This window comes from Grammomys surdaster, unplaced genomic scaffold, assembly GCF_004785775.1.
Source record: "Grammomys surdaster isolate TR1022 unplaced genomic scaffold, NIH_TR_1.0 150, whole genome shotgun sequence".
NCBI classification, from domain to species: Eukaryota; Metazoa; Chordata; class Mammalia; order Rodentia; family Muridae; genus Grammomys; species Grammomys surdaster.
Window position 1 is genome coordinate 17,101,504 of NW_021604608.1, and position 16,660 is coordinate 17,118,163.

The following is a 16,660-nucleotide window of genomic DNA, read 5'->3' on the forward strand; positions in this document are numbered from 1 at the left end:
ATTACTACCTAACCAGCCCTGGAATTTTGAATTACAGATGGTTTACTTCTATGTTCTTTGGGATCTTTTATACTGTATCCTTACATTTCCCATTAATAAAAAGTGTTCAACACATTATATCACCTTTTTTTTTCTGCCTGGAAGAGGGATTTTTTTTTTTAATACTTCCAGAATGCCAAGTACAAGACAGGAAGAAAGGAGATGCCTGGACCTTATTTTCCTCTACAGAGTTTGTTTTATTCATGTCGAAACATTGAGACTTGCTTATGGGGATGTCCCTTGTCTGACCATCCCATCGGATCCACATTCAGGATTTTCTCTTTGAATATGGACATTGTCCACTCTGGGCACTGTCCTACCCAGTAACAATCCTCACCATCACGCTTCTCCACCATGACATTTATTACTGACATGGGTTCCACTGTGCTATTTGGTTTCCATTGTTCCAATGAGGACACTGTATTATCACCACTGCAGATTTAAGATATAAGATACTTCTTGGCAGTTTCTCTCCTTTGGTCCCTCATCTTCATGTTTCCACTCATTTTTACTTTTTGTCTTGGACTTAGAGACCATGTTTTCTTTGAATGGTTTTAGTAATGCAATTGTTCTGTTAATTTTACACGTTCAAGCCATATTTGCTTTTCAGTACTTGCCAGTCTCTCTCTCTCTCTCTCTCTCTGTGTGTGTGTGCATATTCATATATTCATGCAAGTATGGTGCATCCAATGACCCAGCATCTTCTAATAGTCATTTAAGTTCCAGGTGAATCAATCCATCTACCTCTGTCTTTGAAATTTATAGCAGCATAGATACATATATGAATAAAATCACCAGTGTACCCAAGTCTACTCTACTATTAGGCTCTAAGCAATATCACAAAGCTACAAAATGATTAGTTTTTACCCTTACAGCTATTCAATATAAACAATTTTAAATTAAATAATGATAAATTTTATATGGCAATTTATAATTGATTATGTTAAGATCAGTTATGTAACTTTTCAAAATATTCCTTTCTCTGAAATGAAGATAATTATTCTTCTCGTAGATGCTTATTGAATAATTGAGTTCATACTTATAAAGTCTTTATGCCAGAATTTGATATAAAGTATCTACTTAAATTGTTCTTGATTTTTAATTTTACTGATACCTAATATTTAGTTAGATGTTATAGAATGGTATTGAATCTCACTGCAACTTTTATTGTTTTTTTAAATGTATTTATTCACTTTACAAACCTAATGCCATACCTCCCCCATCTCCTCCAAGTACCACTCTTAAAAATCTGTCTCCCTATTTACTCCCCCCTTTCTGTAGAGAAGGGGAAAGTTCATCATGGGTTATGCCTCACCCTGGGACATCCTGTCCTTTTAGGACTCAGTACATGCTTTCCCACTGAGGCCCAGTTAATGAAAGGGGATCCAATGGCAGACAACAAAGTAAGACACATTACCTTCTCCAATATTTTAGGGAAACCACATAAAAACCAAGCTACACATTTGCTGCAAATGTGTAATGGGCCTAGATCTAGTCGCTTCCTGTTCTTTGGTTGGTGTTTCAGTCTCTGTTAGCCCCCATGGTCCCAGGTTACCTGACTGTCTATGTCTTCTTGTGGTGTCCTTGACCCCTTCAATTTATGTGAATCTATCCCCAACTTTTCCAACAGACTCCCCAAGCACCACCCTGTAGCAGAATTTTCCCTGTCCAATCAAAACAACAAGAAGCCTATGCTTGGACAGGGAAAAGGGAGGTGGAGCTAAGGGTTTCAGAGAAAGATACAGAGGAGAAGGAAGGAAGATAGAACAAAAGGAAGATGATCCAGATTCCTCATGGCTTTAAGTAGCCACAGTTTGCTATAAATATTACAAAGAATAGAATAATTGGTATAATTTGTCTTATCTAGGTAGGCAATTTATATTTTTATCTATTGGACTTGAAATTATTGTGTGAGCATCTTGTGAATTGATAATTTATTGATATATAAATCTGACTGATTAATTCTAAGCTTCTAGAGTTTTGATTTACTGGGTTAAGGGGATTTGTGACCACCGACCACAAGGGGTAGATGGCTGGGAAGGTACAGGTGGCTCTGAGGCAGGCAGACCAGAGAAAGGAAGACCGCTGACTGGGGCTAGCCAAGAGGCTGCGAGACCACAGGGCCGAAAGTAGCTGGGTATAACGCAGGAACTTGTGGTTCCTTTTTAACATTTCCTGTAATAGTACCCGTTGTTTGGCTATGGATCTCTGCATCTGTTTTCATCTGTTGCTTGATGAAGCTTCTCAAGAGACAATTCCGCTAGGCTACTGTCTGCAAGCATAGCAGAGTATCATTAAGATTGTCAGGAATTAGCTCTCTTTCCTGGGATATGTCTCAAGTTGGGCCAGTCACTTGTTGGCTGTTCCTTTAATCTATGCTCCATCTTTTATTTATTTTTTTAGTATTATTTAAATAGTTTACATGATCTTTGATTTAACTAGTGTCTAACTAGAAAAATCATCAATTTCATTTAGGTTTTTCAATTTTAAGGATCACAGCCTATTAAAGTGTGTCCTAATGATTTCAGGAATGTCATTAATGTCTGTTGTTATGTCTCCATTTCAGTTTTGGTTTTGTCTATTTGGAGACTATCTCTGTGCCTTTTAGTTAGTTTGGCTAAGGGTTTCTCCATCCTGTTGATTTTCTCATAGAACCAGGTCTTGGTTTAACTGACTCTGTGTCTTGTTCCCTCTGTTTCCAATTGACTGATTTCTGCCCTGAATTTGATTATTTCCTGCTGTCTACTTTGTTTGCTTTTTTTTTTTTCTAGAACTTTTAGGTGTAATTTTAAATTGCTAGTATGAGAATTCTCTAACTTTTTTATGAAGGCACTTACTACAATGAACTTTCCTTTTATCTCTGCTTTCTTTGTGTCTCATGGGTATCTTGTGACTTCATGTCGTTGAATTCTAGAAAGTTCATAATTTATTTCTTTATTAATTCTTTGACCCAGTGGTCATTGAATAAAGAGTTGTTGAGTTTCCATGAGTCTGTAGGTTTTCTGTTGTTTCTGTTGTTGTTGAAGTCCAACTTTAATCCATGTTCGTCTAATAAGATTCAAGAGTTTATTTCACCTTGTATCTGTTAAGGCTTGCTTTCTGACTGAGTATAGTGTCAATTTTGGAGAAGAAGCCATGAGATGATACGATGTATATATGTTGTATATGAAAGTATATTCTTTTGTATTTGGGTGAAATATTCTGTAGATATCTGTTAGGTCCATTTGATTTAAAATATCTGTTAAGTTTCATTATTTCTCTTTTTGGTTTCTGTTTCAGTGACCTAACCACTGGTTAGAGTGGAGTGTTGAAATATGACTCAATGTGGGCAGTTCCAGTGTGATTTAAACTTTAGTGGCATTTTTTTTTAATGTGGGTGTCTTTGCCTTTGAGGGCATAGATGTTCAGAATTGAGACATCATCTTGGTGGACTTTTTCTTTAATGAGTATGAAGCATCCTTCCCCATCTCTTTTGATTACTTTTGGTTGAAAGCCTATTTTATTAAAATGGCTACTCCAGCTTACTTCTTGAGTCTACTTGCTTGGCAAACCTATTTCATGACCTTTACTCTGAGGTAATGTTTATGTTTGTGAGGTGTGTTTCTTTTATGCAGCAGAATGATGGATCCTGTTTCTGCATCCATTCTGTTAGCCTGTGTAGTTTTATTGGGTAATTGACTCCATTGATGTTGAGAGATATTAATGAGCAATGATTGCTTATTCCTGTTACTTCTGATGTTGGCGGTGTTTGTGTGTGTGTATGTGTGTGTATGTGTATGTGTGTGTGTGTATGTGTGTGATTGTATGTATTTGTGCATGCCTCCCTTATTTTTTCGCTTGTATGGAATTATTTATTTTCTGTGTTTTCTTGTGTGTAGTTAACCTTCCTGGTTTGAAGTTTTCCTTTAAGTATTCTATGAAGGACAGGATTTGGAGATAGATGTTGTTTAAATTTGATTTTGGCTTAGAATATCTATGGTGATTGAGAATTTTACTGAGTACAGTAGTCTAGGTTAATATCTGTATTTCTTTTTTTTTCATTGTGTTATAATTGTCTTAATTAATGTTTTTTTTAATTATTTATTTATTTATTTATTTATTTTTGAACATGAAATGCTTTTTTATAGCATGTCTTTCTTTAGAGGCTTCAAGACATCTGTCCAGACCCTTCTAGCTTTTAGACTCTCTGTTGAGAAGTCACCGTGTAATTCTGATAGATTTGCCTTTGTATGTTACTGGCCTTTTTCCCTTGTACTTTGTTCAGTAGATGTTGTGTTTTGATTATTATGTGGCAGGAAGATTTTTTTTTCTGATTTAGTCTAACTGGTCTGTAAGCTTCTTGTATGTTTATAGACATCTCTTTCTTTGGAATGGGGACTTTTTTATGATGTTGTTGAAAATATTTTTAGTCTTTGGAGTTGGGACTCTTCACCTTCTTCTAATCCTATTCTTCTAAGGTTAGGTCTTTTCATGATAGCCCAGATTTCCTGGATGTGTTGTGTTAGGATTTTTTTAATTTTACATTCTCTTTGACTGATGTATTAATTTCTTCTGTTACATCTTCTATGCCTGAGATTTTTCTCTTCTATCTCTTGTATTCTGTTGGTGATACTTGCTTCTGTTATCCGGTTCTCTTTCCAAGATTTTTCATCTCCTGGATTCCCTCAGATCCTGTTCATTTAATTTATTGCTTCCATTTTCATTTTCAGGTCTTGAACAGTTTTATTCATTTCCTTCACCTGTTTGATTGTATTTTTGTCTATTTCTTCAAGGGTTTTATTAGTTTTCTCTTTAAAGGGCTCTATCATCTTTATAATGTTGAATTATCATTTTCTTGTGCTTTGGATATCCAGGGCTTGCTATAACTGGATAGTTTTGCTCTAAAGGTGACATATTCCCTGTTGATTGTGTTCTTTTCCTGGCCTTTAGTCATTTGGTTGTCCCTGGGTGTTCCTAGTATAGAAGCCCTCTAGTGGGCAGCTTGTGCTGAACAATGAAACTCAGGGGTAGTGCATGTCTCATAGTGCCTAAGTGTGCCCCTGGAGGCAGGGAGGACAGGTGATTGGGAGTAGGGAAGAAGGCTGTAACCTGGATGATCTTGGCATAGCATTCCTGGTAAAGGTGGCCAGGCAATGGAGTTTGAGGGACAGCAGGAAGCTAGCTCAGACAATTGGGTATGCCCCTGGTGACTCAGCAGACAGGGGAATGGGATGGATGGGGGAAGGGACCTAACCTGGTTTTTCCTTATGAGACTTGACCTGCGGGAGGCAGGCAGAGCAAGCAGTACCCAGACAATGGAACCCCAAGACTTCAGCACAACTTTTAACTGAATTTTATAATTATAAACAAATTGATATTGCATGTAGTTGATGTATAATTATAAATGTTTTTGCAGCATCTACTTCAAATAAGAAACTACTGCTGATGGTCCAAATGGAAAACAATGGCTGTGTTGCTACAGTATGGATGCAGAAATGTCAAAATCAAGTTGAAATCCATGGTTATTCAGAAGAATGTAATAAAAACATAACCTTAAATTATTTCCAGATTATATTGATATCAATAAACTAAGAGCAGAAGAAAGTGCACTTGAATTCATAGCTGGTGAAAACATCTACCACACAAGAGAACTGGTCTGATACAGTGTATTTTACACCCAGAATGACACTTAATAGTGTTTTAAAGTACCATTAGTTGTTAGGTTATAAGTCATATCTGCATTTACTCTGCAGTGAAATAAATGGGGTTTTAATGGTATGTTGAATTACATAGTAAATCTTCCAACAAGATCATCATTAATTCTTAATATGGGTTGATTTAGCAGTAAGACTGAATATGTTTGTGTATCTCTCCAATTTATGAGATAAGTCTGCACATAAATTTAAACTTCAGTGACTTTCCTGGAGATTTAATAGCTAGAAGAAATTCTTACAGAATACACAATGAGAGTTAGTGGCCTAGCTTCCCTTGGCTGCTGGAAGAGCACCCTGCTCAACTACTTTTATTTTATCCCATAACTGAATCACCAAGCAGGTTTACAATCTACTTAACCTCTATTTCACTCGGTAAGCAACAATAGCCACAGCAAGATGTATCTTCTCTTTAAAGAAAAACAAGAGGTGAGACCATATATGTAAAGCAAATAAAAGGAAGACCATGATGCTGAACTCTGAGCAGACAGCTCCAGAACTCCTTTGCTTTTGCATGAAGTAGAAAACTCAAAACTCAACACTGAATACAAGCTGATGGGTTTCTCTGTGTTGTTCTGTCTCTCTGACTCTGTGTCTGGGTGTTTTTGCCTCTATCTCTTTCTTTCTCTGTCTGTCTGTCTGCCTGTCTGTCTGTCTCTGTCTCTTTCTCTTTCTGTCTTTCTCTGTGTGTCTCTCTCCCTCTCTTTGCCTTTCAAATATGCTTTGTTTATTCTCATAAACTTTCTTTATAATACCATGCTGTTACAAAGTTTACAGTTACTTCAGGTTAAACAGGTATTTTATGAAGCAAGAATGGTGGGTCAGGCAGAGCCTGTTACATGGTCCCTCTGAAGATTGTTTCCCAGCAAGAACCCTTCAGGATCTTGAAAGCTAGACTCACATCCACTGTGAGGTCCTTCGGCTGTGGTAAGGCTGGAGGATGTAACTGTTAGAGGTCTCAGAAAGTCCTTGGGAGTAGGAGCCAGTGGCTTATCACTGACAAGCAGGCATGTGTAAACTCAGCTACAGTGCTGAAAACTCCAAGTTTGTTGAATCCAGAGCCACACAGTGGCAGTTGAGATTACCTTCATGAGATTAGGTTGTAGGAAATCCTGTGAAACATTTTCCTAATTACTGATTGATGTGGAAGGACGCAGCTCTTTATGAGCAGTGCTTTCCCTGAGTTGATGATCCTGGGTTCTGTAAGATAGCAGGGTAAACAAGCCGTGTGATGAGCAAGCCAATAAGCAGGACTCCTCCACAGCTTCTGCATCAACTCATGCTTCCACGATCCTGTCCTAATGGAGTTCTTGCTCTTATTACACCCAGTGATGGATCATTGCCTGGAAGATTAAGCAGAAATAACCCTATCACCTCAAGTTTTGGGATCATGATCTTTTTTATATCAATATTAACCCTAATTAAAACAACTTGACTATTAAGTATTATTCACATAATTTCCTATCTACTTTCTTCTCTGAGCATTCTAAGGGAAACAAATAATGTTTCCTTATATCTTTAAAAAAACAAGTTGATGATATCACCTACACTTGTCTGACTCCTTCAAAGTCCCTGTCTTTGTATCTTTCTGTAGCATCTTCTAAGGCTGATGCTAGTGTTAGGAAGCTAGACAAACTAGCCTGCTGGTTTGGAGGGTATTAGGGATCAACTCTTCCCTCGTGTTCTTTGGACCTCACCTCCCATTTCCCTGGTAATGCTAGGAAGGGAAGTGCCTCCTTAAAATTTAAATTACCATATAAAAAGATGAGCTGTCTAAACTTTGTTGAAGTACGGATGAGTTTCCTAATCAAGCTGGGCTGGATGAGCTCAGATATTTCAGCTTTGTATCTACAATGATCCTTCAAATTACTTTTTAAATTTTACTTAGCATTAATTCACTATCTATCATCTGACAAATATATCATGTAACATGATGCCTCACCCTCTTTCTACATGTTAAAGGGAAGCTAGAAATAATCAAACTTTTACAAATTTTCAGTGACATGGAAGGCATCTCCTTGTGATTCTCACAGTGATGGCTACCTGTGAAGCACAGAGACACCCAACACCCCCCACTAAAGATGATATAAAGTACAGAGTGAGGATCCAGGATTCTCATTTCTGTGTCTGTGTCGCTAGCAATCTCTCCTTACTTGTGATAGAGGAAAGAAAGCTAGATAAAACAGACACTTGAGTAAAATCCACAGTCCTATAACAGTAGCAAATATGTCCAGGTACCTATAGAAAATTCTCAAACTAACACCCCCAAAAAAAAACTTAACTTAGATAAGAAAAACAATCTTAACAAATAGTATCAGGCTGGCAGGGATTATCTACAATTGATTTATGGCAGCTGTCACACAAACCTTAGACAAACTGCAAGTATGCTTAGGGGAAAATATAATGTACAAAGAGTCAATTGTATTTATTTATTTATTTATTTATTTATTGGACAAAATGTTAATATTTTACAAAATGTTATAGTGAATCCAGAGATATTTTATACTGTTTTTAATCCCATTTCAAGATAGGAAAAGTCTTTTTCAACAGTCCAGTAATTTTTTTCAATAGAATTTCATTTTTTTAATTTTTTTTGTAATTCATAATTTCTTTTTTTTTGAACATGAAATGCTTTTTTATAGCATGTTTTACAAGGAGAGGGGGTAAGAGGGGCCAGGTGGTGGAAAAGTACAGAATCTTCTTGGCCTGTGCCTTGAAACATGTCATGGTCTATATGGTACACTGCCTTGAATTATGATCTACCTGCTGTTCTTCAGAAGATATAGTACACTGCTTGAGTTATGGTCTCCCTGCTATTCTTCAGAAGATATGGTACACTGCTTTGAGTCTATCTGCAGTTGCCAAGCAGGATCTTGAAATTGCCAAGCTTCAGGGGACATTGTGCAGGTGGGGAAAGTTAGGGGGTGAGGGTAAGGGCGAGGGTCCTGGCTTCTGGCATCTCCCCCTTCTCTGTTTAGTTTGAGAAGGTGTCTTATAATCAATCCCAACTATGTGAGTTTTGAATTTGGATGTCTAATTATGGGGGGTCTTAGACAAGTTCACAACCCCAAAACACTGATGTGAGACAAGTCACATCGATGGTCGAAGGCTTTAGGCTGTCAACGATGGACAACATCAAGGGACCCCGAGGTGGGTGAAAGGAGGGTGAGAGCCCTGTCTTAGGCCATGTAGGCTGTACCCACTCCCAGCACCACACACTTCTTTTCGGCTGCATTGGGTGGGCCCCTGGGAAGTGGACCTACAATAGAGTCAATTGTATTTAATAAAATGAAAATTTAGTAGCAGGGACAAAGTGCCCACAACAGACGAGATTGGAAACAGATCTAAGGGAGAAAGCAAGATGTATGAAGGCACCACAATAGAAATTATCAAGTATAAACTACAAGAAGACAGTAGATTGGAGAAATAGATTAAGTACACTTTAGGAGCAGTAGAGGTAGTTCAATGTTTAAGAACAGTTCTCGCCTTTGGAGAGGACCCAGGTTTGATTCTCAGAACCAACACTGTGGTTCATAACCATCTATAACTCCAGTTCAGGTGGTTTTACTGATCTTGAGTGGTACCAAGTACATGAGTGGTACACATATATAAATGTGAGCAAAACATTCACATGTAAAATAAAATGAATAAGACTGATTTAGTTAGGGTTTCTATTGCTGTGAAGAGACACCATAACCATGGCAAACCTTGTAAAGGAAAACATGTGATTGGGGCTGGCTTATAGTTAGAGGTTTAGTCAATTATCATCACAATGGTATGCATGGCAGAATGCAAATAGACATAGGAGTGGAGGAGGAGCTGAGAGCTTCATATCATTAACCTAAGGCAGCAGAAGGGGACCATGAGCCACTAGGCAGCCTTGAGCTTCTGAGAACTCAAAGCCCGCTCCTCTAGAGGTACACTTCCCCCAACAAAGCCACACCTAATCCAACAAGGCCACACCTCCACCTAATAGTGCCACTCCCTATAGACTGTGTGTGGGTGGGCATTTTTATTCAAATCACCACAAGATCTAATAAAAAGGTTTTTCAAAGAAAGTTTTAGGAACATGTAGAAAAAAAATGTGTGAAATATCTGTCACCAGAGTTTTGACTGTGGAAGAGAAAGAAGAAATATAATAACAAAATTATATCAAGTTTGTGAATAACATTTCTAACACAATGAGATAAGTAAACCACAAGATATGCAAGGAAATCCATGCCAAAACAAAACTTATTCAAACTCAGAAAGGCTTAAAGATGCAAAATATCTTGGAAGGAACAAGTGTGAAACTACATTTTACTTACAAAGGGAAATTCTTTTAAGTAAATGCAGATATATTTTGGGGGATAATTTTTTTTACAATGGTAGTGATAAGGATTGATCCTAATTGTATATTAGGCAAACAGTCTACCATTGAACTACACACACACACACACACTTTAATATAATATGAGAATAGAAAATACAGACTGAGATAATAAAATTTGCAAAGTACCAAAAAGTATATAAAGGACTTACTACTCTTAAAAATAGAAATAAAGTAATGCAAGTATAAAATGGATGGCATTTCCCTAAAGAGCACACTCAGATAGCAAATAAGCAAAGGAAAAGTGTTCAGCATTGTTAATAAGTTCATTAAATTTAAATATACCACGTTAGCTAAACTGAGATAAATTACACACACTGCAAGGGATGTAGGGAACCATTTTACTCACACATTTCTGGAGGAAATATATGTGGCACAGATACTCTGGAGAACAGTTTGGCACGTTCTTAGTAAACAGACAGCTATTATAGGGCTTAATAATCACAGTCTTGCATTTTTAATGTAGGAGAAATAAAGATTTATATCTATGCAAAAATCTCCCTTAAAAATGCTCACAACAGTTTTATGTGTAATAGTCAAATCTGGAAGAAATTCAGATGTCCTTCAGCAGATATAACATTTAGCAAAATGTAATGTATACATACAGAACACTGCTCAACAGAAAAATCAATTGATAGAAGACCATACTTGAATAAATCTGTAGAGGATTATGTTTATTTTAAAAAGCTAACACTCAAAGACTATGTTATCATGGGTCTATTTATAAACAACTTTCTGAAGTTAAATCCTTGGGAATGGCAGGCATATTTGCACATTCAGGGATTAAGGGTAATAAGGGCTGCACACGGAAGGTGAGTGGGAATGGGGTTTTTCTGTATGTTTAGTGTACTGATGTCACTGTCAGTATGCTACTATCAACCCACAGTCATTCAAGTTGTTGAACTTAGAAGAAACTATATGAGGTACACAGTATCTTTTGCTAGTACTCCTTATAACAGCATGTGAATATTTAATCATTTCCAAATTAAAAACAAAATTGATTAAAAAAAGTTTACCAGCATCTCATTGCATGCCACAAATACATTTCATGCATAATTTGTTATTTTTTAAAATGAGTTTGACACTTAAAAATTGCAATATATTTCAGTATATTCAGAATCTCTTCATAAATTAGAAACTTTTGACGTATTCCTGTGAAAATATTCCACCTCCTTCCTCCTACCCCCACACACAGAATGTGATGATAGATTGATAACGGAATACTAGCAGTACACCAATTTAGAATCTGTTGTTTTACATATGGAATACAGAAGTAAGGTGTTGCACCCTAACATAAACCACCATGATTTCTCTGAGTCAGAATGCTCATGTTATTTTTGGTAGGTAGTGACAAGTGTCAAAGATTTAAAAGAAAGTACTCCTTATCCTCAATACCACTTGTTAGGTACAATAAAATTAAGTGTTGGGCCAATTTCAAGGAATACAAAACTACTACTTAAGCATTTACTGATATGCTGGCAACTAACTTGATAATTAAATCAGTTAAATGAATTCAGCAAGGTCTAGAATTCATGACTTTAGGCAGGTTTTATTTTTATTTAGTTCCATGATTAATATTGTTGAGGAGGATTTCTGATATTAAGACTATTGACTAAGGAATGCCAAAACCTGCCTCTAAAATGCTATTGGATTCATCCAAATTGAGTAAGTCAAGGCTTTGTGGATCTATACTCCTAGTATAGGACAGAGAACCACAAGGTTAACGAGGAAAACATGCTGTTTTCACAATATCCCTTCCCCTAAACACCTAATTTCTTGCTGTCCACATCTGTAATTGCTCTAAGCGTCTATAGTCTATTGTGAATATTCTTAATTTTGCTAATGTGATTTTTGCATCAATGTCTCAAGTATTCAAGTGCTTGGTCAACAGTCAAGGGGAAAAATGTGCATTCAGTGGCTGGTTCAACAGGTTCACTTGCTACAGTTCACTTCTATCACATTTGATAATGGTAAGAATGTACAAAGTAATGATAAAGTGGATTGTTGATTTGCAAATGTGCAGTTACTTTCCATTTGTTGGGTGAACACTACATTTTCTCACTGTATCTTAGAAGAGGAAGTATCCAGGTGGATATTCTAGGTGGGGGAAAAGACCCTGTTTAGTTATCTTGCGTTTTTTTTTTCCTAGACCAAAAAAAAAGGTAAAGAAATTGTTGGAATGCCTGAAATCACAGTAATTTTGTTGCTTAAATTCAGAAATGGGGAAGAAAAAAAGGGATTTCTATGTAAGTCAGCAAAGCTCAGCAGTCTAGTCTACCACAATCAGAGAAAAGTCAGAAATAAAAGTAAAACAATAGGATCTGAGTGTGTGCAAAGCAGGAACCCAGAAAGGCAGCATCTTGAATCTCTATGAAGGTGGCTAGAAAGAGAGAACATAATTATCGTTGCTGTGAGAACGAAGTCTGGGGGCTGAAGTTGTTAGAGGATATACAGCGTTTACATATATGTCTGCACCACATCTGGTTCTGAAAGACCCCTGAGAGGCGAGACCCTCCCTCTAGTTCAGGAGATCACTGTCACCCAATGATTCACGAGACACTGTTCTTGATGCAATCAGCAAGAGGCATATTTCAATCAGTGTGCTGAGGTCGAGACTCATAACCCACGCAGGGGCAGAGGAGCTCGACCCCCAGTTCGAGAAGAGTAGGGTATTTAAAGGAAAAAAAAAACACAAACCAGGGGAAGTGAGAGGGGGTGCTGGAAAGTACCAGTGGGAAGTCCCAGCCCATTATTCAGTGTGTGACAGGGTTCAAGGAACAATCATGGGGAAGTACAGGCTCTTTTTCTCAAGAACTCAATCTTATTCAACCATATCATCCACCTTGTGGTCAGCCAAGTTCCTGGAACACAAAGCCCCAGAACTAGTTGAGCCACTTTCCAGGCTCCACTCTATCTGCCAGTCTGCTAGGGGCAAAAATTCCACTAACCCTTCAGTTCCCTGGAACTAGAGTCACAAACTGTTGTGAACTGCCATTTGGATGCTGGTAATTGAAATGTGGTCCTCTAGAAGAGTATTCAGTGTATTTACCAACTGAGCCATTTTGGGCCCCTATAATCTAATCTGTATGAGCTTATAATCAATCCCATTTGCGTGACTGGAACCCTCATGGCTCAGGCATCTCTGAAAGGAGCACATTTCACTTCAACCTTTTGATTTTCTGGGAGTAAATTTTCAACATAAATATTGGAGATGCCAAAGGAACTGTCACCATAGAACATTTTGCCATGCTTTATGGCTCTCTGGTGTTTCAGATGACCAACTCTCAAACAGACACAAGGCATTTATCATATATCTGAATAAGAAAGTTATAAACACTTATAATAAATATGCTACATCTAGATTGGTCTGGCATGTCCGGCAGTAAGTTGCATATGCTTTCAGAGACTCTATCTTGAAAAATCTGTGAAAATTCTGTTTATCTGGGCTCCTTAGTCAATCAGAACTATTGCATACAGTTATTAATCCCCATTTCTGTGAAACAGAAACTGACAAAGGCTTAGTTGATTGCATCAAGGTCTACTCTGTCTCAGAACTAGGAATATATAGTCTACTTGTGTCAGGGACAGACAGAACTCTAATGGGAAGGCTTATCAGACATGTAGCCATTCCTCAGTCTAGCGACTGGTGAGTCCCTTCAGAACACTGTTTTCTGCAGAAACTATGAGTCAGAAAGTATCTCCAAAGTCTTCCAAGAAAGTACTACTTTTAACTTTAACTTTTAATTAACTTTTAATGTGATGAAAGAAATTTTATGAGAATCACATTATGAAACACCTGATTTTAAGTGAAACACCTAATTTATCAAAGCATTATCAAAACCATTCTTAAGCTCCAAGCTTAGTGAATTTTTCAAGATAGAAGATACTTTATGTGTACAATCTATTTCAAACATAAATGATTTATACATTTAATAACATTTATAGGAGGAATTACAGATTTCTGAATAATACACTTAAGGGAACTTTACATAAGAATGCTGCTTTCAGGATGCATGAGATGTGTTAGACTTCTATGTGAACACAGGTCCTCTTATATTAGCAAATAGCCATATTACAAAATGCAGTTGTTACATATTGTGACCAAAAAATCAAATACTCTCACTTCAAATGCTGTCAAGCAAAATTCTTTTTCAGTAATACAAATTATTATTGCTGTATCCCTTTAAGAAAATCTCAGTGGGAGGAAGAGATAAACATCTATGTATATATTGGTTAATGCTGGTGACATGTGGACAGAAGAATGTAGTGAGAACTAAGAAACTGTATATCTAAAACAACTTCTAAATTATTTTGGAAGACAGTGAGAGGGAGGCCATTGTGCAAAGGTGATACAGTTAGTTCTGGAATTGTCATGCTGGAAGGTGTCTCTTTGTGATTCAAGTGAGGATTCAAAAGGCACAACTTGCATGGGTCTGGAGGTCAGAGAGTTTACAGAAAAAACCAGACAACATTTAGATGGCTTTAAACCCATCAGACTAGAGAAGGTCACCAAAAAGGAAGGAGTATTTCAAGAGGGCAAATGCCAACTCCCTCAAGTATACAGTACTGAGAAGGAGGAGAAAGGAGAAGAGGAGGATGAGGGAGAGGAAGAGGAGGAGAAGGAGGAGAAGAGAAGAAAGAAGGAGAAGAAAAAGAAAGGAGAAGCAGCAAAAGCACCAGAAGCAGAAGCAATTGCTCAAAGAGCAACAAGCACCAAGTATGGAGCCATTGGTTCTCCAGCTGAGCTTCAATATGCTGAGAGCTAACAGTCCAACTGATCTGTAGGATCCTGAAAAGATAGCATGGTTTCTGGTCCAGGACCATCTGGAAATCACTGGAGAGCCAGCAGGGTTCCCTGCAAGGGATGGCATGCATTTCGCCAAGCTCTTAAGACTCCAGGCTCCTGACATGTGACTGAAGACCTCCATCGAGTGGGGTCCAGGCACATAGGCCCCTTCACAGGTAGAGAGCATGACTACAGGTCACAGAGACTCAAGACAGATCTCCATATTAATGAGATACCTAAAGGCCAGAGGGGAGTAGCTAATTAAACATTCCTTCCCAGACTCTTCTCCTTGCAAAAGGTATTTAACCTCAGGCTGGACCTGCAAATACTAGGGTATAGTTTTCATCCATTTTTCCACCATGACAATAAATATCTTAAGAGCATAGCCTATTTCTCTTCTTAGAAATCTGCATAGGGGACAGTGGAACAGGCCTTCATCTATAGAGCCTTTGTCTAATCTCCCACAGAAGAACTCTCTACATTTCCAGCCACAGAGGTCACCAACCCAAACAAGCAAGCCAAGCCAGCTGAGCCACTGCTACAGAGAACTCTCATCCCTATGAGACACACTGGAGTTCATCCCTCCCCTTCTCCTCTTTGGCTGCAGGGCCAAGCTAGCCGGTATGTCCCCACTCCATTCTCAGCCCTTCTGCCTGAGAACCAGCTGGTTCCCAGCAGCCTTTTGGCTCAGTAACCCAGAAGCCAAGAACCCTGGCCAGCATGGAGTGAGCACAGTCAACTTCCCTTGTCCTGCCTCTGTCCTCCAGGAACCGACCTAGCCCCGTGGTGGGGGGCAGACTTGGGACCCACACATCAACCCAATAGGACCCACACATGCTCACACTAACTACAACACAACACTGATCCAATGTTTGTAGTATGTCACCTATCTGGATTTTCCATCTAGCTTTATCTGGAAGCTTCGGCAAATATCACCCTGGAAGAAATATAACATGTCTCTCTCTTTCCCGTCCTAAAGTTCTGTGCAGGATTCTAGTCATTCTCACAGTCCACTGAACTGTCTGATAACAATTCCATCTGCATGTCACTATTTTGGCAAAACATATAGATGAACACATTAAAAACCTAATATAAACTAATGAGACAAAGAATAGTCTTCGTTTCCCGCTTAGTATAATAAAGTAGAAAAAAAATATAATAAGTAGAAAAAAGCTGTGTGCATACGCTGACCGACTGATACAAACTTCAATGACTATGTAGAATTTGGGATGTTGCTTATGGATAGTACAGTTACAATTTCTTTTGCGCTATTTTAAACATTCACATAGTCGTTCTTTATCTACGTCTGTAATCAGCCTAGCATCCTGATAATAAGAAAAGTATCTTCGGAATGTATTAACAAAACCCTAGCCTTTATCAGTGGAAGGACTATGAATGTCAACAGGCAACTGGTGTCCATCCTTAAGATTTTTCTGCCTACTGTAAATTGCCCACTTAATGTTTCTACCCACATATTTTTAAAATGCTTTAATTTATAATTTTCTTTATTCCTTTCCTGTAAAACCCATAAAACTACTTCCATATTGTGACATGGGACCTCAGGTAACTTAATTCTGTGTTCCAGGGACAGGGTCACTCAAATGTATTCTAAATATCTCTTATTTATTTCGTTTAAAATGAGTCTTGTCTCTCTGAGTGTGGAAGGAGTGACTGTTGGCGCTTCTGCCCTGATTTTACAAGAACTCTGAAAAATTGGCTTTAAAAATAAAAGAGGGGGAACAGTACTCCCTCAGAAGGAGTCCCCCTGAAATAGTC

At 37.9% G+C, this 16,660-nt stretch overlaps 1 long non-coding RNA gene across 1 annotated transcript; it reads left to right on the top strand.

The window, feature by feature from the left end:
- Positions 1 to 3,523: 3,523 nt before the first annotated feature.
- Positions 3,524 to 5,622, top strand: LOC114619392. The gene is made up of 2 exons (XR_003711140.1): positions 3,524 to 3,614; positions 5,435 to 5,622. It is a non-coding gene; the product is annotated as an uncharacterized LOC114619392 (long non-coding RNA).
- The last annotated feature ends 11,038 nt before the right edge of the window (positions 5,623 to 16,660 follow it).